The following is a 25,069-nucleotide window of genomic DNA, read 5'->3' on the forward strand; positions in this document are numbered from 1 at the left end:
CACATGGAATGCTGGGAAAGACAACAGAAAAATAAAGACTTACAATATGGCACTTCCAGGTGTGGGTCTCCTGCATGAAAATGGAACAAAGCAACATACTGATGTAATAGAGATTTATTACACAGTATTATAACCTGGTATCATGGGCTCTAAGGCTGAGAAAATACATTCTGGAATTCCCCTTTAATGCAACGTGTGATGGAGTTTAGTACACTAAATATATCAAAAGCCATACCTTTAAATACATTTGGTACATCTAGACCAGTGATGGCGAACCTTTTTGAACCCGAGTGCCCAAACCATAATGTACGCCAACTTTTTTTGCCCTCAAATAGAAATCATCCTCAGTCTGTGATGTCACCCTCCTCTTATCCCCAGCCCATGCAGTATGTCCCCCCTTCACACACAGAAATCACTAGGCAGGGGTGATGAGGAGCCGGGTTACGTCCTCTCTCCCCTGCTCTGCCTTCTATCTGCCATGCAGACCTGCGTCCTCCGGGAGGGGGAGATGAGGGGGCGTGGCTTTTCTCCCGTGCAGACCTGCGTCCTCTGCTCTGCCTTCTATCTGCCATGCAGACCTGCGTCCTCCGGGAGGGGGAGATGAGGGGGCGTGGCTTTTCTCCCGTGCAGACCTGCGTCCTCTGCTCTGCCTTCGCTCCCCCCAGCTCTAGCTTAGGAAACCTTCGGAGAGCTGAAGGGAGGAGCGGTCACAAGTCTGCACGGGTCACATGGCAAACTATTTCTGCGTGTCCACAGAGGGGGCTTGGCGTTCCACCTGTGGCATGCGTGCCATAGGTTCACCATCACTGATGTAGACTGTCCATGTACCATGCACTGTATGCCAGATTTGAGTAGGCATAGACTTTTGCTGTAATTGGCACCTATACCTAAACTGTGCTAAATGTGTTGAGCCATGGGAAGCCCTGTGCCCCACTTTATGCCACCCATTTTATTTTAAAAGGGTACTGTCATTTCAAACCGCTTCCCTTCACGTGACAGCCAATGTGATTTGTAACATACTTGTAAATCACTTTATTTAACAAAAAGAACTCCTTACACCAGGGGAAAAAAAAGCTCTAAATCTCGGCCACTAGGTTTCTCTATTCCCTGGAATCTGCTGTCCGCAGAATGTTCTCTGAGGAAATCTGTCTCTAGTAACAGCTTGATCATGACAGGACACAGGAAGTGGGTTGGAGCTTACCATACGCTCTGTGCAGGAGATACCTGTCCCCAAATAAAACTTTTAATATAGTGTCCTTGTGTAATTAGCAGACACTTTCCCATTCACTTGCTTTTAAAATGATCAAGATAAATATGTTTAAAATGTAATCGAAAAAGCAGCCACTAGGTGGCTCTGTTCTGTCCCCTGCTGCAATTAATAGTGAGTTTGGTCTCCTCCTGGCCTGGCAGGAGACCTAACTCAGGAAGTATTTCTCTGCTCTATGCTTGATTGCATAGCTGCATAGACTGAAAGCTACACAGAGCCTCCCTAAAAGCTGCACAACGCCTCACTGACAGCTGCATAGACTGAAAGCAACACAGAGCCTCCCTAAAAGCTGCACAATGCTTCACTGACAGCTGCATAGACTGAAAGCAACACAGAGCCTCCCTAAAAGCTGCACAACGCCTCACTGAAAACTGCAAAGAATCTCACTGAAACATGCATACAGCCTCACTGAAAGATGCACAGAGCTTGAGGTCTTCTAGTCATCACAGCACTGCAACAATGTGAGGGCGGAAGTGGTCCCCCCGCAGGCTTCAGTGATGACATGCCTGCTGGGAAACACCCACTTTCTCTTGCTGGGGGATTGCACTATGTGAGCAAAAATAAAGGTAAGATACACAGCTTTTTAAAGCTCTGAAATTTGGGAGGGGTGTTAGGGAACCTAGCCTGTTTTTGCTGACTGGTATTTTTTAGGATGATCCACACTGTTTATGAAAGGTAAATCAAGGCTTTCCCCTCATCTCTGACCACCCATAAAGCTCAGGTGAGCTGTCCCTTGTGTAATACCAGTGTATCTGCTGCTTTCTGTCCACAAAGTTGCCGTGTTATCTTCTTTTCCCCACTGCCTTTAGCTTCTCAGTACCCTTTGACTGTTTAGTGTAACCCTTCCTTTCCTCCTACTGCTTTCATTTACTTTTATTTCTGTTTACGTAGCAAGCCAAGTGCATCAGTAACCCCTTCTCCCTTCACATGCCATCAATAGTAATGTACTGTGTAAGGCATTCAGTATTCTTTCTCCAGCAATATGTCATGGCGTAGCAGAGAAGAATATGTGCTGTACTCTGATTGGCCAGAGAAGGGGAAAAACAATATGCAAGTGCTGCGAACAGTGCTAAATACACTAGTGAGGTTTAAATGTTGTAGCTGTGTTGATCCAGAATAAGGGGGGAACAACCTGAAACCTGGAAGCAAATGGTCCAAAGAGCAGAACTGCTGAGTGTAATTTGGTTGGACCTCATACTGTATTGCTGCCTGATCTGTCCCTTTACGGGCTGTGACACTGCAGAAATACATTGGCCTCTGGGGATTTCCTTTCCCTGACTAATACAATAATGGCTTTGCTGGGTTAATGAGTAAAAAATAGATTTTCTTCACTATGCAGAGGCAAATAAAGAAGAAAACTTTATGACTACAGCATTTTCTACATGTAGGAGGCCTCACAAGATTCCAACAAACAGTTCCCCCCTGTAACACCGAGCGCACCGGGCCCCGCTTCCCCTCCGGAGCGCTCGCGGCGTCACTTCCCTGCTTGCAGCGCCCCGGTCAGCGAGTGTGACCGGGAGCGCTGCTCTGTGTCCCGCGGGTCGCATCCCGTGTCACTCACCGGCCCCGTCCTTCTGCTCAGTCCTGGCGCGCGCCGGGTCTCTCAGATTTAAAGGGCCAGTGCACCATTAATTGGTGCCTGGCCCAATTAGTTCCTAACACTCCCTACACTATATAAACCCACTTCCCCTTCCTGTCCCTGCCGGATCTTGTTGCCTAGTGCCCTGTGAAAGCGTTTCTGTGTGTTCCATTGCCTGTGTATCCAGGCCCTTGCCGTTGCCCCTGACTACGAACCGTTGCTGCCTGCCCAGACCTTTTGCTTCGTCCGACCTTGCTCTTGCCTTGTCCTTGTGTACCGCGCCTGTCTCAGCTGTCAGTGAGGTTGAGTCGCTATCGGGTGGAACGACCTGGGGGTTACCTGCCGCTGCAAGTCCATCCCGCTTTGCGGCGGGCTCTGGTGAAAACCAGTAACCCCTTAGATTCCGTTCCCCTGGTACGGCTCACGCCATCACCTCACTGACACAGAGGATCCACCACCAGTGTCCTCCCTGCATACCAGTCCGGATCCTGACACCCCCTATCTCAGGTTTTATGATATCTGTGAATATGGCGTGGAGAGAAAAATATTCAGTTTTTTTTTTTTTCAAGAAACAAATACATGCACTCTAGGCTCAGCCAAACGTGCATATGTTTCTAATAGGGAGAGGGAAGAAAAATACTTCTGCCTGTGTCTTTCCTCCTCCAGAACAAAAATTATCCAGCAGTGGAAATCCTTGGGCTATGTTCACACTGCAGAATTTCCTAACGGAATGCAGTGGAAAAATTCTGCTTGGGAATTCAATGGAATTCTGCTCCGTTCACACGGCAGAATTTCCACGGCAGAAACATCTGTCATAGAGATTCCAATTCCACCCTCCGCAGAAAGAATTGATGTGTCAATTCTTTCTGCGGAATCTGTTTGGGAATGCGTTGCCTTTTATGGAAATGGTGCACTTCTCAGTGGTCCTAGCACAGGCATATGCATCAGCCATGTGAACATAGCCTTAAAGGGGTACGCCGTTGCTAAGACATCTTATCCCCTATCCAAAGGATAGGGGATAAGATGCCTGATCGCGGGGGTCCCGCCGCTGGGGACCCCTGTGATCTTCCACGCCGCACCCCGTTAAAATCAGCCCCTGGAGCGTGCTCCGCCCCCTCAATGCAGGCCTACATCACGCTCCGCCTCCTCAATGCAAGCCTATGCCTTTGGAGGGGGCGGGACTCCTTTTAAAGGAGAGTCAAGAGACTCCCATGGTCAGCTGATCTTTCCAAAATAGTTTCATCTGACCCTTATCTAATGTGTATGGCCGGCTTTACCCCTAGTAGCCATGTATTTTAGACTTTAGTGCAGTGATTGGTTTAAAGGTTAAAACCTTCTCAGGATGGCCTATTCTGGATATTAAGGAGAATAGCTACTGCAACTTGTTATGATGATATACTTTTAACTGTTAAAATTCCAACACAATAGATGTTTGTTTGGATGCCTGCGGCAATGTCCTTATTGTAGCTGGCATATATTGCATTAATATAACTTTGTGCGTGTTCGGTTTATTATGAAAGCGCAGAGCAAGTCTATTTTGATCACACGCCACAATAGCTTCTTTTTAGCAGGGCGAAGGAACAAGGAAGTGGGGCTAATTATGGAAACTGGAGAGAACCCCCACGGTGCATTGCTCCTTGGCATAATGCAGAACAAAAGAGGCATTGTCTTCAGGGTTCTGGAAGGGGATGTTATGACATGGCAATTACGTCAAATTATAATTCTGAATATGGTTATATATGCCATTAGCCATATATAGGAATAGAGTGGGTTTCTCAGAAAAGGGGCGAGAATCTCCCCTTGCAAGTGACATTTTGTTCTCTAAGCTAGCCTTAAAGGGGTATTCCACTGGAAAACATTTTTCTTTTAAATTAACTGGTGCCAGAAAGTTAAACAGATTTGTAAATTACTTCTATTAAAAAAAATCCCAATCCTTCCAATATTTATCAGCTGCTGTATAATACACAGGATGTTCTTTTTTTCTTTGAATTTCCTTTCTGCCTGACCACAAGTGCTCTCTGCTGACACCTCTGTCCATGTCAGGAACTGTCCAGAGTAGGAGCAAATCCCCCATAGCAAACCTCTCCTGCTCTGGACAGTTCCTGACCGGGACAAAGGTGTTAGCAGAGAGCACTTGTGGTCAGGCAGAAAGGAAATTCAAAAAGAAAAGAACTTCCTGTGTATTATACAGCAGCTGATAAGTAATGGAAGGATTGGGATTTTTTTTTTATAGAAGTAATTTACAAATCAGTTTGACTTACTGGCACCATTTGATTTAAAAGAAAATGTTTTCTAGTGGAGTTCCCCTTTAACAAACTTAGTTTTGATTTGAAATTAGTAGTGGCCTCCAAGCTTATTAATAGTGCCAGCAGCACTTTAAAAAGGATGACCTAAGAAGCTAGCATCGGCATGTGTTAGACCCTGCTAGGACTGCATAAAGCTGAGAATACAAATTATGGCTGACGGCACCCTCAATGTCATGTGGCTTATCTTATCTGTAGCATCTAGCCCCACCCCTGCTCATGACTGTACTAGGAGGCTCCACCCCTGTTTATGACTGCTTGTTGTGACTGTAGTTGAAGGTTCTACCCCTGCTCATTGTAACTGTAACTGCAGCCAGCGGCTCTGCCCCTGCTTAACATTATGGAGTGTAGCTGTTAAATGTGGCCCAACCCCTGCTTATAATAACTAACATGTGGCCCAACCCCTGCTTATAATAACTAACATGTGGCCCAACCCCTGCTTATAATAACTAACATGTGGCCCAACCCCTGCTTATAATAACTAACATGTGGCCCAACCCCTGCTTATAATAACTAACATGTGGCCCAACCCCTGCTTATAATAATTAACATGTGGCCCAACCCCTGCTTATGACATTGTAGGGTGTGGCCTCACCCCCTGATAATTAGCATTGTGAGATGTGGCTCCTAGCTCTGCTCATTGGCACTGTGGGATGTGGGAATTTTCCTGATACTACTTGGAGAACACTGTCCTGTCTCACCAATACTGTGGCCCTTGTTACGTGGATTGCGCCAATCTCCTTCAGATAATTCCGCACACTTCCTGATTCTTCAGCTTGAGGGAACGTGATGGAGCTAATTCATATCCCCTAGCTACTTTAAGTCGCTCCCACGCAGTAGTTGTTAAATTAACCCCATACGGTTTTCTTGGAAACCTACGCTATCTGTTCAGCAAGCCGTCTTCAAGGATGCAATTACAAAGCAATTACTATTTAAAAGAGAAAAAGAAAAGCCTTATGTCATCAGCACAAGGAATATTATGTTGCAAGGCAATTATAGCATAGTGCTGGGACTGCAATGAAATATTTAAGTCCAGGAACTGTATTGCTTTTCCCATGTGATGACCTTTTGGGCTCCTTTAGATCAAATCTGCCATGTAGTGATCATTTAAACCAGTGTGTGTGTGTTATGCTTGGCAACATTACATCTGTTCTTTTCTGCTGTGCTAATACCATGGTCCGTGGCTCAAGTGCCTGGAGGAGAATGGATATGTTATGGTACATACGATGTTAGTAACCATTTGTGGACCGATGACTTACAGTCTAGACTTCAGTGTGGGAAAACTTTCACAGCATGTAAGGACATTGCCAGCAAGTTAATGGCGCTGAGCTTCAATACCAGACATTGCCAATGGACAAGAGTGAGGCTGTTTTGAAGAAAAAAGTAGAACTTTTTGTTTTTTTCTAATATTAAAACATATCTGATCTCATCATATGTGAATTAGTAAAAAACGCACATTCCCATAAAATAACAATGCTAAGGCATCCTTTCTTACACTATAAATAGGATAACAAAGGAACGGCACCACAGTGGATGCATATATAGATAAATGGTCTATTGTTGTTTTATTGGCAATAAAAGTATAAACTAGAAAAGACATTGGGGAGAGATGATAGGTCACTTTTAAAGGGGTACTCCCGTGGAAAACTAATTTTTTCTTTTTAAATCAACTGGTGCCAGAAAGTTAAACAGATTTGTAAATCACTTCTATTAAAAAATCTTAATCCTTCCAGTACTTTTTAGGGGCTGTATACTAAAGAGAAATCCAAAAAAGAAATGCATTTCCTCTGATGTCATGATCACAGTGCTCTCTGCTGTCCATTTTAGGAACTGTCCAGAGCAGCATAGGTTTGCTGTGGGGATTTTCTTCTGCTCTGGACAGTTCCTGAAATGGACAGCAGAGGTCAGCAGAGAGCACTGTGGTCATGACATCAGAGGAAATGCATTTATTTTTGGGATTTCTCTTAAGTATACAGCCCCTAAAAAGTATTGGAAGGATTGATTTTTTAATAGAAGTGATTTACAAATCTGTTTAACTTTCTGGCACCAGTTGATTTAAAAAAAATAAAAATAAAATAAAAGTTTTCCATGGGAGTACCCCTTTAAAGAATCTTTTCAGTTTGTTACCTTACAACCCATCACTTATAGTCCGGGGATAGAGCCATCGCCAATGTGTTAAATAAAAGGTATAGGCTCCTTTTTAACCCACCTAGTTTATTCATGAGATTGGAAACAAATTAATTATGAGGCTTATCCCAAGATAACTTGTCATCTAGCTACAGGACTCATGGCACCCCTGGAACATGGGTACCAAGTGCCCTTGTATGAACAAAGCTACAGTCAAACATGCACACTGCCAATCCATTCCCTTACTATGGAAATTCCAAACGTAATCCCATTGTGAATTGACCAGAAACATGCATACTCGTCCACCACTTTATTCACACAGAGTAAACCCCAGAGCGTAAATTGGAGAGGGACACATGACAGGGGACAGCTGTAGCTAGACAGTGTAGGGGTTAAAGGGGTTCTCCGGTGCTAACACATCTTTTCCCCTATCCAAAGGATTGGGGATAAGATGCCTGATCGCGGGAGTCCCGCGACAGCTATCACGCCCCCTCCCGTAGGCTTGCATTGAGGGGCGGAGCGTGACGTCACACGGGGGCGGAGGCGTGACGTCACACGCCGCCGGCCCGGTGGTCGTCTGTAATCAGTCCCGGAGCGAACACGCTTCGGGGACTGATTACAAACGGGGTGCCGCGTGCATGATCCCGGGGGTCCCCAGCGGCGGGACTCCCGCGATCAGGCATCTTATCCCCTATACTTTAGTTAGTGGAAAAGATGTGTAAGCACCGGAGAACCCCTTTAAATTTAGTGGCAGGTGATGTGGAGGGGAGTTAGCAGAGCCAAGGAGAAGTTTGGCTGAAAAAGCTTTCTACCTCATGGCTGCCTTTTTGGATGAGTTGCTGTGGTGTGTTCGCGAAGCTGCACTCCAGAGGGGCCGGGGTGGCTGCCTGAGCAGTTTCGGCAACTGAGCAGGGGATGCCTGGCCCACCTGAGTCCCAATCCTGTCCCACCTGAGCCCCTGTAGGGACCCTTCAGCCTCCCCCACTGTTCGGATGGTGGGAGGACCCCTTGCCTGCTCTCTGGAGCGGTGGAGAAGAGGGCACTTCTTGTCTCTGGTGTTTCCAGGATATTACAAGTCTTCATTTCTAGGTCTTAGTATTATCTGTCTAGGACGGTTACGAGTTTAAATGGGGCTCAGGCCAAGATTAATAAGGTTGTTGTCAGTTTTATTCCATGTAATTGTGGCTTGGTGGTGCCTCAGGAGTTAGAGGTGTGGTCTCCTTAGTTCTTGGGTCCCCATGGGGTTCATTTAAATGCAATTGGTATGGACATGTGGACTTTGGCCATCCAGGATGAGGTACAGCAAGCCCTGTTGTTGTTGAGAAACTGTGGTGTGTGAGGTGTCATGCTGCCGTTTTGTCTGTAGTAAGAGAGGGATTTTGATCGCTTTTTATTAAATATCTTTTTTTATGACCAAAAATGCAAATACTCTTTTACATGTACGCCATCGACCAAGCGGTTTAACTAACTTTGGCTCAGTAATGATCAGTGTTATTGGTGTTCTGCTGTTTGAGCCTGCCATGGCTGGCCAGAGCTTCAGAGCACCAATAGGATGGTGAGGAGGCAGGTAAGGGCCCTTCCGCCATCCAGCGATTTCCCCGTGGATGTCCTTATCAGCTCCGCTGAGTTAACTGGCACCGTTAACTCCTGCATTAAGACGCCACAATCAACTCTGATCATGGCATCTAAAGGGTTAATGTCAGGGAATCGGCCCTATCGACGATGTCCAGCATTAACCGTGGGTCCTGGCTGCTGATAGCAACCAGGACCCACCAGGTGTGAAGCGTGCTCAGCATGTGAACACCCTTCAAACCCCGTACAGGTACCCCTTTGGTCTTTAAATACCAGGACACAAGGGCATAGCTGTACATCCTTCGTTCTTAACAGGTTAATAGTCCCTAAAATGGCTGACTAAAAATTGAAGTTTCCTTTTAGAAACCTCAGTAGAGTCTTGGTTATGGAGATCATCTTACCAAAAATACCTATGTCCTCAGTGGCCTGGCTCACATCCATATTCTTCTGCCATGGCTGTAATTACGAGGGATAATTACTCCACTAAAGTGTGTTATTAGGTACAGTATACTAGAAACCTATAACAAAGTGATATTTTTAGCGCACCATTACTCATCCCAGACTTGTCACTTGTGCTACAAGCCGGCATTTGTTAGAGTGGTAAGAAGATAAAGGCAGCACAGTAGCTTATAGTACGTTTACTCAGCCGAGACTGGTAAGGGACAAAATGCCTTATTGTGCCCAGCCTTGTTGGCTTTATTATACCCCTATGTTATTACAATGTCCCTTTTTTGTGCATGTCTACTCCTCGTATATGCACATTGCATGCACTGCTTCTAATATGGTGACAGTGATATGTGGTGTCCCGGTACCGTATGGTATAGCGTACCTTGTATGGTGGTCCCCAAAGTCAGTTACATCGTTCCAGTAGCATCCTCTGGATGGGATAACCCTTAGTCACCTCTTCCTTCTTCAATTTTATGATGTTTTACATGTATAAGTAATTATATATTTAATTGTCTAAATAGTGTCGCAAGACCTTAGGTCATGTGACTAGTGTTACTACTTTAGGTTATGCTTAAGGACCTTCAGAGGTCGCCTGGTATGGTCACATGTAAGACCATAATCCTTTTGTAAGGAGAATTGACATATGGTATGGACCAATGAGCTTTAGGCCAGTCCTTGCCCATATAAGGGAGCTGCAGCCAATGATCGCTCTCTTGGATGCCGGACGATCAGAGAGAGAGAGGAGATCCATGTTACTTTCAAAGACAAGACCAGGCCAGAAGCCTGCAAATTCCGCAACTTGCGAAACCCTGAGTTTAACTACCAATCCCCGGCTAAAGCTAGCATGACTACTGGACCTAATACCAATCCCCTAAATCCAGTGGAACAGCGCATATTAACCTTCTAAGCTCTATAAAACTCACGCAGTCCCAACCAGTTCTCAAACTCCAAATGGACTTTGTTACATGGACTGTTTCAGTTTAATCCTGCATAAAAGCTGCAGTAAAATTTCTGACAGTTTTCTGCAAAATCCCCGGTTGTGATCATTTATTTAATACCTCCCTATCGCTCTTGGTACGGGTGGCGATAGGACAAGCATATACAGAGGAGCCCTCACCCTGGTGTCACGAGTGATAAGGGTTAAACAAGCACCCTTTAGTTACCGTACAGCTACACCCCATATACCCTACACCCCCAAACTACCACAGATGCTTTATTACAAGTGTTGCACTTCTGCTGCTAGGACAAGAGAATCCCCTCTTGCCCTTGTGAGGAAAGACTACCGCATGGATTTTGTGAAGTCCCAGTACAGGATGTCATTCCACAGTCCTATCAGCTTGAGTCCCTGTATGGCCACAGGGCTCACCTGCAGTGTTCCCCCATAATGTAATTTAGATGTACATTGAATGTAAAGGACATTTTGATATGGTCACATGGTTATTAGTCACATGATAATGGTTGTTACATGATAAAGTCACATGTTTTGTTACCCAGAGAGCACCAAGTGACCAGATGACTCGCAGCTATTCTATTGGCTCCTTGCACAGGCCACCTTTATAAGGAAGAGAGGAGCTGCAATCTGCCTCTTTGCTCTTACAACTCTCTTAGATCCTGAGGTCAAGTCCAGTCCAGACGTCTCAGAGCCAGTGTCCAGCACATCTGGAGGCCTCAAGTCTACATTACAGCCACAAGTCATTAAGTCAAGTCATCTCTGTCTGCTGTCACTATCTTCAGTCGAGTCTATTATAGTCAGCGTGGCAGTGCTAAAGTCTATCCAAGTCCCAGCAAGCTGCGAGGTCCCCTGTGTTACTGGTTACCTGTCTGGGATCCTGGCCTAGCTGTAAAGACTGTACCATCTATCTACCTCAGTAAAGCTACCGTTAACTGACCTGGCTTTGGACTCCTTATTTGTCCTGCCTAACTAGGACTAGCGGTGCTACCGTTCGGGTGGTTCTCGGTTAAAACCATGCCCTGGCGTCATGAACATCGAGGGGTTAATACCATCTACCCCTGGGTAAACTACACCATCTGCCCTTACACCTTGCATCACCCAGACTCCACCACAACTTCATATCATTCATACAAGTTACCAAAACCAAAGTTTAACTCTAATCAACCATATACCAATCTTAAAGGGGTACTCCGCCCCTAGACATCTTATCTCCTATCCAAAGGATAGGGGATAAGATATCTGATCGCAGGGCTCCCACTGCTGGGGACCCCTGCGATCTCCATGCTGTGCCCGGCATTTGTTTAGAGCATCGGGTGATGTGCAAAAGGCTTGTGCAGTCACGGTCATGTCTGCTCGTGATGTCATGGCCATGCCCCCTCAATGCAAGTCTATGGGCAACCATGACGTCACACACCTCCGCCTGCATCGCCAGTCATCTGGCATGGAGCGAAGTTCACTCTGTACACCGGATGTCTTGGGTGCCGCAGCAGAGATCGCGGGGATCAGACATCTATCCTTTGGATAGGGGATAAAATGCCTAGGGGCTGAGTACCCCTTTTAATTTGCATATTTATCCCAGGGAACACTGCAGGGCCTATAAAACTCCCTGCTAAGGTTGGTGGTCTCCTCCAGGAGACACATTACCCCATTAGATCAATGGAAGTAGGCCAACTCGTGTATAGAGGCACTTCTGCCATTAAAGGGGTACTCCGGTGAAAACCTTTTTTCTTTTAAATCAACTGGTGGCAGAAGTTAAACATATTTGTAAATTACTTCTATTAAAAAAATCTTAATCCTTCCTGTACTTATTAGCTGCTGAATACTACAGAGGAAATTTTCTTTTTGGAATGCTCTCTGATGACATCACGAGCACAGTTCTCTCTGCTGATGTTATTATAATAATAATAATGCTTTATTTATTGTTGTCCTTAGTGGGATTTGAACCCAAGTCCCCAGCACTGCAAGGCAGCAGTGCTAACCACTGAGCCACCATGCTACCCTTAGCATACATCTGCTATGCATCTGCTATGCATGGTTGCTAAAATGGACAGAGATGTCAGCAGAGAGCACTGTGTTCGTGATGTCATCAGTGTTCCAAAAAGAAAGGAATTTCCTCTGTAGCATTCTGCAGCTAATAAGTACTGGAAGGATTAAGATTTTTTTAATAGAAGTAATTTACAAATATGTTTAACTTCTGCCACCAGTTGATTTAAAAGAAAAAAGGTTTTCACCGGAGTACCCCTTTAAAGCCAGCTGTGCAACTGTTTTGGGACAGAACATAGAGGGCAAGTCAGCACCGAATCCCATGTACACCAAATGGCAATTGGTGAAAACTAAATTGGTGCTCTGGTCTGTACTTTCAGGGGCTTTCAGTGGTGGTCTCTAACTGTTGCAAAACTATCTATCTATGCACATTAAAAGTTTGTTTTGCACTAGCATTACAGCAGTGTTCCCCAGCCTGCGACTCTCTACTACTACAGCAAACATTCTGGTAGTTGGAGTTTTAAAGGGATACTCTGGTGCTCCAGCATTCTGAACATTTTGTTCAGAATGCTCTGAGACGGAGGCCGCGATCGTGACGTCACGGCCACGCTCCTTGTGAGGTAATGCCACTCTCTCTTCATTCATGTCTATGGGAGGGGGCATGTAAACAGACATGGGTATGGCATTATGCCACAAGGGGCTTGGCCATGACGTCACAATCACTGCCACAGGAACCCGGTGTTTGTTTAGAATGCTGGGTTCTGTGGGAGATCACGTGGGCCACGCAGCGGGACCCCCGCAATAAGACATCATATCCCCTATCCTTTGGATAAGGGATAAGACGCCTAGCAGCGGAGTACCCCTTTAAAGCAGTGTTACCCCAACCCGTGGCTCACCAGTTGTTGCAATACTGCAGCTACAATCATGCTGGGAGTTATAGTTTTGTACAAGCTTTAGAGCAGTGTTTCCCAGCCTGTGGTTCTCCAACTCTACAACAAAACTACAACTCCCAACATGCATGAAATCCTGCAGCATGCGTTAAAGACATGTTTGACTGTATTTCTCCCGTGTACATTTTCTATTCTATTTCTAATATCAGCAGGCAGTAGGAGGATACAGAGTGTTGTAGGCCAGTCTCTGAAGAAGTGATTATATGGCATTGTTGGCTGTGACAGGCCTATAAAGGTCGGATGTGGACAGAAAATCAAATAACCATTGTAGGAAAATTTCGAGACTGGGAGAGCGAAATCTCTTGCGGCTAGCTTCAAACCAGTTGGGGCAGTGATCTGTGGTGTCGGGGTGTGAGGTGCAGGGTAGATGCAAGGCAGATGTTATGGCCCAAGGGGCAGATGGTATTAACTCCTCCTTTTCGTGATGCCAAGGCATGGGTTAGCCTTAACCACCCGAAGGTAAGATGGCTGATCCTGGGTTAAGCAGGGGCAATGAAGACACCAAACGCCAGATTAAGGATAACTTAACTGAGGCAAGACTGAAGATATAGTCTTTGCAGTACAGCCAAATATCCCAGGGAGGTGATCAGTGACACAGGGGGACCTCGCAGGCTTGCTGGGACTTGCAGTAGTTAGACTGACTTTATTGCAGGCCACGGTGACTACAGATGTACTTGACTTGACAGAGATGGTGACTGACAATAAGATGACTTGACTTACTGATGACAGACTTGTGGCTGCAGGACTTTAGGCTTGAGGCCTCCAATGCTCTGGACACAGACACTGGAACAACTTGACTGGACTTGACCTCAGCAGATGTAGCAATGTGCTAAGAGAGATTGTAGCTCCTTCCCTGGTTATATAGGGGGGCTGTGCAAGGAGCCCAGAGGTCACTTGGGGGTCACGTGGTCACTGGAGCCCTCTGGGTAACAATCATGTGGTGCAAACATTAAAGCAACAGTACATTAAATGAGGCAAAGCTATAAACATAATGGGGGTATGCTGCAGGGGAGCCCTGGGGACATGCAGGGACTCTGCCTGACAGGACAGGAGGACAGTAGGGGGCCACATCATCCCGTACTGGGACATCACAGATCTATCTACTTAATGCAGACCTAGGCTCTTCAGCTGGAACAAAGTCACAAATTTCACCATGACCTGCCAGTCGTGAAGTAGGGGAAAATGCTGGCACTTCCCAATTGTTGGAGAGCTACAAGTTTCTAAGCACTGTGTCACCAAGGGATCTAGCTAAGGAGCTGGTCACATTACATTTTGGCTGTATGCCATGGGTATATGTCAGTATTCTGACATATAAACCTGCAGTGTGCTGCTAAAACTTGAACAGCCCCTAAAGATGGTGTCTGACTGGCAGAAGATTTGTAGCAGGTTGAGTATCTCTAGGTGCCACTAGCTTGGTCTGGCTTAGAAAAAACATTTTTACACAATACTATATCTGTGTGTTGGCTAATGTAAATTAAAGGTATTTTGCTTGCCCCGGGCAAGAGGTGAAGTGGAATATAAAAGTTGTGCCAACCTTCTGTTTATGTTGACATAGAGAAATTTCTGAACAGAATTTTGCGGGAATATTCAGCTCAGAGATTCTGCTGCAGCAGATTCCCATTGATTTCAATAGGATTCTATTATGCTTTGCACACGGCAGATTTTCCGTGGCAGAAACATTGAACCACTTCAACGTTTCTGCGGATTCCACTCGTAAATGCATTACGATCTATGAAGACAGCGCATTTCCAAGTGGTCCTAGCGCTGCCAAAACAAGCCAATGTGCAAAATTAAACTGTCGATGTGGATTTTGACACAGGTTAGCTCACCGTGGTACATGGTGCAAAATATAGACTTCTCTTTACTCACTCAGTGGTCCTGCGACACGGTACCTAGAAAGGCATATCCAAGAATGTATCCCTGACGCGGCTGTCAAGTAGCACAAACCTTTCTAACAAAAACTAAATGTAAATTTGCCTTTTGGAGACACAAATGTTTTGAAGTCCGTATGACACATTTATCAAAATGTTACCTAACATTAGATAAATTTGGCCAACATACAGTTCATTGCTGTATGTATGGATAGCTCACATATGCTTTCAGAAGACTCTTCTTCACTGCAATCGACCATAAAAATATGTATAGGCTCCGGCAAATGGTGTTTAGAACAGAATACTACTTTTGGGTAGAAGGACCTTTTTAAAACGTTTTATTTTATTTTTTTAAAATAAACTGGTGCCAGAAAGTTAAACAGATTTGTAAATTACTTCTATTCATAAATCTCAATCCTTCCAGTACTTATTAGCTGCTGTATACTACAGAGGAAGTTCTTTTCTTTTTGAATTTATTTTCTGTCTGACCACAGTGCTCTCTGCTGGCACCTCTGTCCGTGTCAGGAACTGTCCAGAGCAGGATAGGTTTTTGTAAATTTGCTCCTACTCTGGACAGTTCCTGACATGGAAAGAGGTGTAAGCAGAGACCACTGCTGGGACTCCCCCGCAATCTTCTGAACGGGGCCTACCGACCCCCGCATGGAGCGGCGCCCAACACACCCCCTTCATGTATTCGATAGAGATAAATGGAGGGGGCATGTTGGCCACGGCTTCCTGCGAGGCTCGGAACGGCGGCTTCTGGCAGACTGCCAGGGCCCTGTTCAGTTAGGTTTCACTGCTCTACTCCTTTAAACTTTGGCTTGTGGACTGTGAGTCATATGTTTGTCTGTCTCCCCTTGTATTGTTAGACTTTCCTGTATTGTTAGAGTGAGTCTCCTCTTGTATTCCTGAACATTTTCCTGATGTACTACTGTATACGTCTGTCGTCTATTATTTTGACACTAAAGCTCCTGCATGTAGCCAGGCAGGGGCCTTCTTCTTGGTAGTGTATCCGTTACTTAAGACAGATACGCAATAGGAATGTAAAGAGGGTGTGTGGGGGAAAGTTCAGGGCTTCTCCGTATCGTGGCTTGCCTGACGTGACACACACCCCTAGTAAACATTGTAAGGTTAGACCAGCTACCTTAACTAAACTAACTGATCATTGGATTAATGACATTATTATTAACTGGCATATGCATAACACTCATAATACAAAGAGAAAACTAAAAAATGGAGCACTCACCACTGTAGTAGTCCTGTTCAGACTTTATTCATGTTGCTGTCCTGTGTCCTTGTTTTCCCATTTGTCTGTCCAGCAATATGAATAAAGTCTGAACAGGACTACTACAGTGGTGAGTGCTCAATTTTTTTTCCTTATTTTCTTTGGATTATGCAATTTAAGTACTTTTCCTATGTCAATGTGAGCATCGCCTGTTTGTATTTCTGAGGAACGAGTGAGTTTGCCTACAATGGGATCTTCCTGAAACTCTGGGAAAGGCTAGCTTTTGAAGTGCAGAGTTGTTTTTCCCCCTCGTTTTTTATTTATTTTTATATTCATAAAATTGTCCCCACTAAAAAATATGTAATAAAAATGCTATCACAACCTACCATTTCTAAGACAGAAAAAAGCCCTTTAGCGATTTTGAGCAGTAGGGTGCCTGTTTAGTTTTCGACAAGACTTGGCCTTAGCAAGTGTTACGTTATGCGCTCAGGACGCATACGTAGGCCGTGAGTGCATGGTCCCGTTACCTGCTGCTGCCGGCGTGGCTGGGACTCTCATTGCAGGACGCGCCCGCATGCGAGCCTCAAGTCGTCACTCGCCTGGTGCTTCTCCTGCCCCCGCCTCTGCCTCACTGCTCCAGCGCGCGTGTCCCCGTCCCCTAGGGCACGCGTGTGCTGGAGCTTTAAGATTTAAAGGACCAGTGCGCTCATTAGTGTGATTCACCTGTGGCTCATTTATATATTCCTCCTCACTCCCCTGCCGGATCTTTGTTGCCTTGAGCCTGAGAGAAAGCATTCTTTTTTCAGCCTTGCCATGTGTCTGATCCGACCCGACCTTGCTCCTCTGCCACCTGCCTAATGACCTCCTGCTACGTCCTGACTACGCAATCATGCTGCCTGCCCTGACCTTCTGCTATCCAGACTACGAGCTGCTTTATCCCTCCTGTGCCTCGCATCTCCTCAGCCGCCTGTCTGGTCAAGCCGTGCCAGGGGTAGCGACCTGGGTGTCGCCTGCCGCAGCAAGTCCTTCCCGCTTTGCGGCGGGCTCTGGTGAACACCAGCGGCACCTTACACTCCGCTCCCTGGTACAGTCCGAGTCATCTGCCACACAGGTCTAGCGGATCCACATCCATCGGAGTTCCTGTCTTCTGAATTTTACAGTAAGCGACTAAAAGTGGGCATGTGCACTTAATTTGCCTGACTGCAAAATCACATGTAAACTCGACATTAAGGGGGTTTGTGTCACTATTCCTGTAAAATTTAGACAAAGAAAATTGTGTAAACAGCTTGATAAATGACTATATTTTCAGACTGGTTATGCCTAGGCAGAAGACATGTGGCCTAGGAAATATGCACACTTTGCTAGCTGACTGGATTTATCAGCAAGTGCAAGGCTAGGAGGTTCTTTGGCAATAGCCAGGCCTAGACTTTAGCTTTACTTGTCTTCTTAGCAGGAGCTGAACTGAGGCACATGTGGCTCTAGTGATACTGGTTCTAAAAGGTTTTGGTCTGCCCCTTCTCCAGAAATAGAGAGGTTGAACCAGACACTTATTCTGCAATTTTCAGCTAGGAGTATCATGTGACCCAAGCATCTTTTATTCTGTGTACAGTGAATGCAAGATTTGTTAACCCTTGGTATTATACAAGTCTTCAGTCGATGCAATTAACTTGAATGAACAGAATGCTTTTGCATTATCTTTTCAGTACCTTTTACGCATTCATGCATTAAGCATAGCCTTTAACTCTCATCCGCCCTGCAACCTTGTTAGGATGGTAGCTGGAGCAGTTGTACTGCAACACTACAGTATATATACAATATGTCATAAACATCTAAAACATGTGGGTCCTGTCTCTGTGATCTGAAGTTGTCTCTAGAAAGTACCCCCCCCCCCCAATCAGTGGTAGCCTGGATTCCTGAAACAGTAAGCAGTTCACATAATGCTCATAGACTTGGGGGTCTGTGACCCCACAGACTGATTGTATGAACAAAGTGCCCCTCTCTTATCCAACTTCTCCCTAGTAAACATTTGCGCCATGTCCCTGCTATTCTGCCTATTCTACCAGTGTTCTGCAGCTCACCAGCTGTTGACTTTGTTGTGCCCACCAGTGCCTATGGTGTTATGGATTGAATAGTTGACCAGTGACTAGAAGTCTGTTTGTTCCTTTCTGGGAAGACTCACTGTTTGTGTATGGCGTTTGGAACTGATGTGAGTGGAAGCAGCTGTTGTTTTCTTATTTATCACATAATAATCTTTTGTGCTGCTTCCATGAAGCCAAATGCTTATCCTAACTGTTCCCACCATACGCACACATGTAGCTCACTGTTTTGAGTTGTCTTCTGTTTCTGTGCACGATGTGATACTTATTTCTGTTTTATTTATTTAATGCTTATATATTCTGCAATGTGGTGCTCTGAATTTATCCATGGGAGTCTTGGGAACCTGTTGAGCTCACAATCTAATGTAGTTGTGTTGTGTCCCGGTACAGGACTTTGTCGTGTCCCTTGTGTTGAGTCCCCCTCAGCTACAGCCCCTCAATTTCCACAGGGCTCTCCTGCAGGGCTTGCCCTTGGTCGCCTCATATAATTGTGTTTATATGTATAATATTTAATGTATAGGTAAAATAAATGTATAGGACCTTCCCAGGTCATGTGATCTACAGTTGTGAATGTACGGAGGTTTAAGGACCATCCTGAGTCATGTGATGTACCCAGAGTTCACTGGGTTCAGGACTTACAGGTTTGCTGGCCAATGAGCTTAGTCCAGCCCCCTATTATTATAAAGGGCTTTAGTCACTAAATTCTCTCTTAGTTCCTGCACTCTCTTGAGACCTGGACACTACAGAAGCACAATCAGCATATTCAATTCAATCTCATCTCAACTAGGCCAAAGCCTAAAGAACCAGCAGCCACAAAAACCGTGAGTTATAAATGTCAACCTACAAATCCCGTGTGACTACTACCCTACTCAAATCTTTATAATTAGCACAGTGGCCTGCTTAAAGCTCATTACTATCAGTCCCAGCAAAGCCTGTGAGGAACCTGCATCCTGGTTACCTCAGGAGAAACTGCTTATTTGTAAAGACTGTTGCATAAAAGTTCAAGTAAAAGTTTCCAGTTATCTCCTAAATTCTACTGTAGACATTCCGTTTATTATCCCTGCCGTTTGTGGGCCGGTTGGCAGCAGGATCTTCAGTACTAAGCAAACCGCACCCTGGTGTCACGACAATTAAGGGTTAATACCACCAGACCCTTCATTCACCATTGCAACACCCACACTTGTCTCTGAGTCTTTGTCTTGGGCAACCTGTTTTTTTGTAGTAACAGAGGAAACAAAAGCAGCCTACATAGCCATGGCATTGGCTGCTGGGTAGCCACATACAGGTGAAACTCGAAAAATTGGAATATCGTGCAAAAGTTCATTGGATTTTATTAATGCAACTTAAAAGGAAAGAAAGCATGAAGTTCTTCAAAATCTGGTAGACGGATGTGTTGACCCTGGACTTAATGAAGCACAATGGACCAACACCAGCAGATGCAGGTGGACGCACACGTCATCAGGGGGCTGGCTTGTCAGGAAAGACAAGAAATAGCCAAGCCCCCTGACATCATCTGCTATCTCGAGCGTGCAAAGGATTGCAGAATAACCTGGAGACAAACCTCATCAAGACTTGAACAGAATGCTGAACCAGGGGGCACCGTATATAGAAGAAAAAGTGGACGATCCGCGGCAGAGCCGTACAGCAATTAAATGCATCGCTAACTTAACTTTTCATAATGGGCAGGATAGTTTAAAGTTAGTATACCCCTTTTAAACAAAAAATGTATCCAATTAATTTTTTTCTTCTGTAGAAAACCAGACAAAAATAGAAAAAAAAAACATGGCTTTATTAAACAGACAGAAAAAAGAAACAAAAACAAATTGATGTCATCCAGCACAATCCATCTCCCTATACTTTACATTGATTCAGACAGAAAGTGAAGCATCCAGTTTTTAGTTGTGTGGAATAGTGCAGAAGTCTATGCTGCATCCTTGTGCTCAAATAAAAGAACCCCCCCCCCCCCTCCTCCTCCTCCTCCTAATTCCTCACTCAATACCCCATAATGAGAATGTAGAAATAGAATTTTAGAAATATTTGCAAATTTATTAAAAATGAAAAACTGACAAGTATTCAGCCCCTTTACTATGACACTCGATATTTAGTTCTGGCTCTTCCCATTTCTCTTGATCATCTCTGAGATGTTTCTACATCTTGATTGGAGTCGCCTGTGGTAAATGCAGGTGATTGGACAAGATTTGTAAAGACTTCAGACAGCTACTGATGTGATAAATCAGTGGCTACAAACAATTCCTAGTGGTGCGACTCGATATGCACAGTCCTTATAGTGCCAACAAAAAGATAAGATCGGTGCACAAAAAGAATGTAGCTTTATTCCCATTCTCACTGATCTGACATGTTCCCAAATTCTCTCCAATAGTCTGGTTTGCCCGTGTAGATTTTTTTTACATTGGGAAAACCAAATAGTAGACAACATATGTGGATTTGCAAGTGATTGTTTGTTTGTTTTACTGAAATATCGTGAGGACCCAATTTAAACAATTTTTCTGACATGTTAAGGTTACAAAAGGAACAACTTCTACATTTCATATTGCCTGTAGGTGCAGAACCGCTCAGCCAATTCTGTGTCCTGGCTTGACTTTTGCTTTCAAAATTCTTCAATAGAGCAGCAATTGTCTTATTACGCCTGTATGTGATAACTGGTTGTCTAAGGGCTACATCTCTAATATCAGTGTCCTTTTCTAGCATGTATCAGTTTTTTCTGATGACCCAATTGATAACTCCGTTCATTGTTGTATTTTTAAATTAAAAAAAATGTAATCTTTTATCATCCTCACTACTTTTTTGTATAGAAGCTCTCTGCGGTTTATCCTCTCTCTTTCTATAAGACTCTTCTATTACATAGTCGGGGTAACCTCGCTCATGCAGCCTGTTCTTGAGGTCCAAAGCTTGTTCATGATAGGTAGTGATGTCGCAATTAATACGCTTGAGCCTCAAGAACCTGCTGTATGGGACACTCTTCTTTATATGTTGTGGATGGGAACGATCGAAATGCAGTAAAACATTTCAGGAGGTATTTTTTCTGAAGCCAGTTGTACATGAGCCCTGACTGGTTGCTGTTATTGACACATCCAGAAATTCTAGGGTATTCCCTCCAAAGAAGTGGGTGAAGGTCATGTTGATTGTGTTCCGCATATTTAAATACTCAAAGAACTGTCCGAATTTCTCCTCGGACCCTTCCCAGATGACAAACACATCATATATAAATCTAAGTAATAGTTTGATGTTTCCAGCAAATGAATTACAAGGTGAGAACACTAAATTGTGTTCTAGTACAGACAGAAACAGGTTGGCATTTGGATCATAAGTAAATGCCTTATTCTTGAGGATCAAAAGAAGGGCATCATTAATACGCTGAATAAATGAAGGGGATTTACCTGCTTGGGTCAAGAAGTCGCGTACAGCCTGTACACCCGCATCGTGAGGGATGTGGGTGTACAGGCTCTCGAAATCTATGGATGTTAATTGGTAATTTTCCTGCCTCTCAAAATGCTCTAGAATCTTGATGAGTTCTCCTGTATCTTTCAAATAAGAGGGAGCCGTATTTAGTAGGGGGGGGGGGGGACGACAACAACCAGTCAAAAAAACTAGAGAGAGCCTCTTTCGCTGAGCCAACCCCAGCCACAATAGGGCGTCCTGGCGTCCTGGGGGCTTGCTCAGCGACTTGTTTATTTTAGGTAGTATATACCAGTAGGGCTTCTTGGGGTGTTCCACTAGCAACTTCCTGGCTGTAGCTTCAGACAGAATGCCCTTCTCAGTATTCTGGCGCAATAGGGACCTTAATATGTTTTGGATTTTAAATGTTGGGTCACTCGACAGTGACTCGTATATCATGTTAACTAGTGTTTTGCAATTGTTAAAAACGGAAATTAATCAGTTAATAACCCTGTGCGAGAGTGGGAGACACCTTGTACAGTAGGGCCACTGGGCTTCTCAGTAGTACAGGGGTTTTATACAGGTGAACTTGATTGTGTGGCTATGTTGGCTAGTAACTTTGAAAAAATGATACCAGAACCTGGGGGAGATAGCATTATGGTTGAACCTTTCTAAGGAGGGAGTAAATTTAAATTCAGTCCCCCCATTATAGGTGGTAGCTCTATTGATATCTTTTACAGGTCGGTCCTACAAGAAACACGAGCCCTCCTTTACTTGCAGTCTAAACCTAATTTAACTAGTGAAGAGCACAAAGCTCTCAAGTGGTTACCCGAACAAAAGGACCTTAAAGTGTCTAAAGTGGATAAAGGAGGAGCAGTAATGGTTTGGTTTCGAAAAGACCATGATATAGAAGTAGCCAACCAACTAGATAACATTAAAATCCAAAACCTATTAAGGTCCCTATTGTGCCAGTATACTGAGAAGGGCATTCTGTCTGAAGTTACATCCAAGAAGCCCTACTGGTATATACTACCTAAAATAAACAAGTTGCTGAGCCAGTCCCCAGGACGCCTGTATTCCGGTGGGAAACTTTTTTTTTTTTTAACCCCTTAAGGACTCAGGGTTTTTCCGTTTTTGCACTTTCGTTTTTTCCTCCTTACCTTTTAAAAATCATAACCCTTTCAATTTTCCACCTAAAAATCCATATTATGGCTTATTTTTTGCGTCGCCAATTCTACTTTCCATTGACATTAGTCATTTTACCCAAAAATGCACGGCGAAACGGAAAAAAAAAATCATTGTGCGACAAAATAAAAAAAAAGCCATTTTGTAACTTTTGGGGGCTTCCGTTTCTACGCAGTGCATATTTCGGTTCTGTAGGTCCATACGGTTAAAATGATACCCTACTTATATAGGTTTGATTTTGTTGCACTTCTGGAAAAAATCATAACTACATTTTTCCATGTACAGGGCGGTATGAGGACTAATTTTTTGCGCCGTGATCTGAAGTTTTTATCGGTATGATTTTTGTTTTGATCGGACTTTTGATCACTTTTTATTCATTTTTTAATGGTATAAAAAGTGACCAAAATACGCTTTTTTGGACTTTGGAATTTTTTTGCGCGTACGCCATTGACCGTGCGGTTTAATTAATGATATATTTTTATAGTTCGGACATTTAAGCACGCGGCGATACCACATATGTTTATTTATTTATTTTTTTACACTGTTTTATTTTTTTTATGGGAAAAGGGGGGTGATTCAAACTTTTATTAGGGAAGGGGTTAAATGACCTTTATTAACATTTTTTTTTACATTTTTTTTGCAGTGTTATAGGTCCCATAGGGACCTATAACACTACACACACTGATCTCCTATGCTGATCACTGGCGTGTATTAACACGCCTGTGATCAGCATTATCGGCACTTGACTGCTCCTGCCTGGATCTCAGGCACGGAGCAGTCATTTGTCGATCGGACACCGAGGAGGCAGGTAAGGGCCCTCCCGGTGTCCGATCAGCTGTTCGGGACGCCGCGATTTCACCGCGGCGGTCCCGAACAGCCCGACTGAGCAGCCGGGTCACTTTCAGTTTCACTTTAGAAGCGGCGGTCAGCTTTGACCGCCGCTTCTAAAGGGTTAATACCGCACATAGCCGCGATCGGCGATGTGTGGTATTAGCCGCGGGTCCCGGCCGTTGATGAGCGCCGGGACCGAAGCGATATGATGCAGGATCGCAGCGCGATCCCGCTTCATATCGCGGGAGCCGGCGCAGGACGTAAATATACGTCCTGCGTCGTTAAGGGGTTAAGGACCAAGCCCATTTTGGCCTTAAGGACCAGAGCGTTTTTTGCACATCTGACCACTGTCACTTTAAACATTAATAACTCTGGAATGCTTTTAGTTATCATTCTGATTCCGAGATTGTTTTTTCGTGACATATTCTACTTTAACATAGTAGTAAATTTTTGTGATAACTTGCATCCTCTCTTGGTGAAAAATCCCAAAATTTGATGAAAAATTTGAAAATTTAGATTTTTTTTTTACTTTGCAGCTTTCTGCTTGTAAGGAAAATGTATATTACAAATACATTTTTTTTTATTCACATATACAATATGTCTACTTTATGTTTGATGAGTTTTTACTTTTGGAAGACACCAGAGGGCTTCAAAGTTCAGCAGCAATTTTACAATTTTTCACACAATTTTCAAACTCGATATTTTTCAGGGACCAGTTCAGTTTTGAAGTGGATTTGAAGGGTCTTCACATTAGAAATACCCCACAAATGACCCCATTATAAAAACTACACCCCCAAAGTATTCAAAATGACATTCAGTCAGTGTTTTTTAACCCTTTAGGTGTTTCACAAGAATAGCAGCAAAGTGAAGGAGAAAATTAAAAATCTTCATTTTTTACACTCGCATGTTCTTGTAGACCCAATTTTTGAATTTTTGCAAGTGGTAAAAGGAGAAATTTCTCTCGAGTAAGCACATACCTCATATGTCTATGTAAAGTGTTTGGCGGGCGCAGTAGAGGGCTCAGAAGGGAAGGAGCGACAAGGGTATTTTTGAGAGAACATTTTTCTGAAATGGTTTTTGGGGGGCATGTTACCTTTAGGAAGCCCCTAGGGTGTCAAAACAGCAACAACAAAAAAAACACATGGCATATCATTTTGGAAACTAGACCCCTCAGGGAATGTAACATGGGATAAAGTGAGCCTTAATACCCCACAGGTGTTTCATGACTTTTGCAAATGTAAAAAAAAAAAAAAATACCCCCCCCAAAATTTGAAGCCCAATTTCT

General features: G+C 44.2%; 1 protein-coding gene across 3 annotated transcripts in view; it reads left to right on the top strand.

Moving 5' to 3' along the window:
• Positions 1-25,069, top strand: part of PKIG (cAMP-dependent protein kinase inhibitor gamma) — a 180,327-nt gene that overhangs the window by 14,303 nt on the left and 140,955 nt on the right. The window lies entirely within an intron of this gene.

The sequence above is a fragment of the Hyla sarda genome, chromosome 12, assembly GCF_029499605.1.
Source record: "Hyla sarda isolate aHylSar1 chromosome 12, aHylSar1.hap1, whole genome shotgun sequence".
In the NCBI taxonomy this organism is placed as follows: Eukaryota; Metazoa; Chordata; class Amphibia; order Anura; family Hylidae; genus Hyla; species Hyla sarda.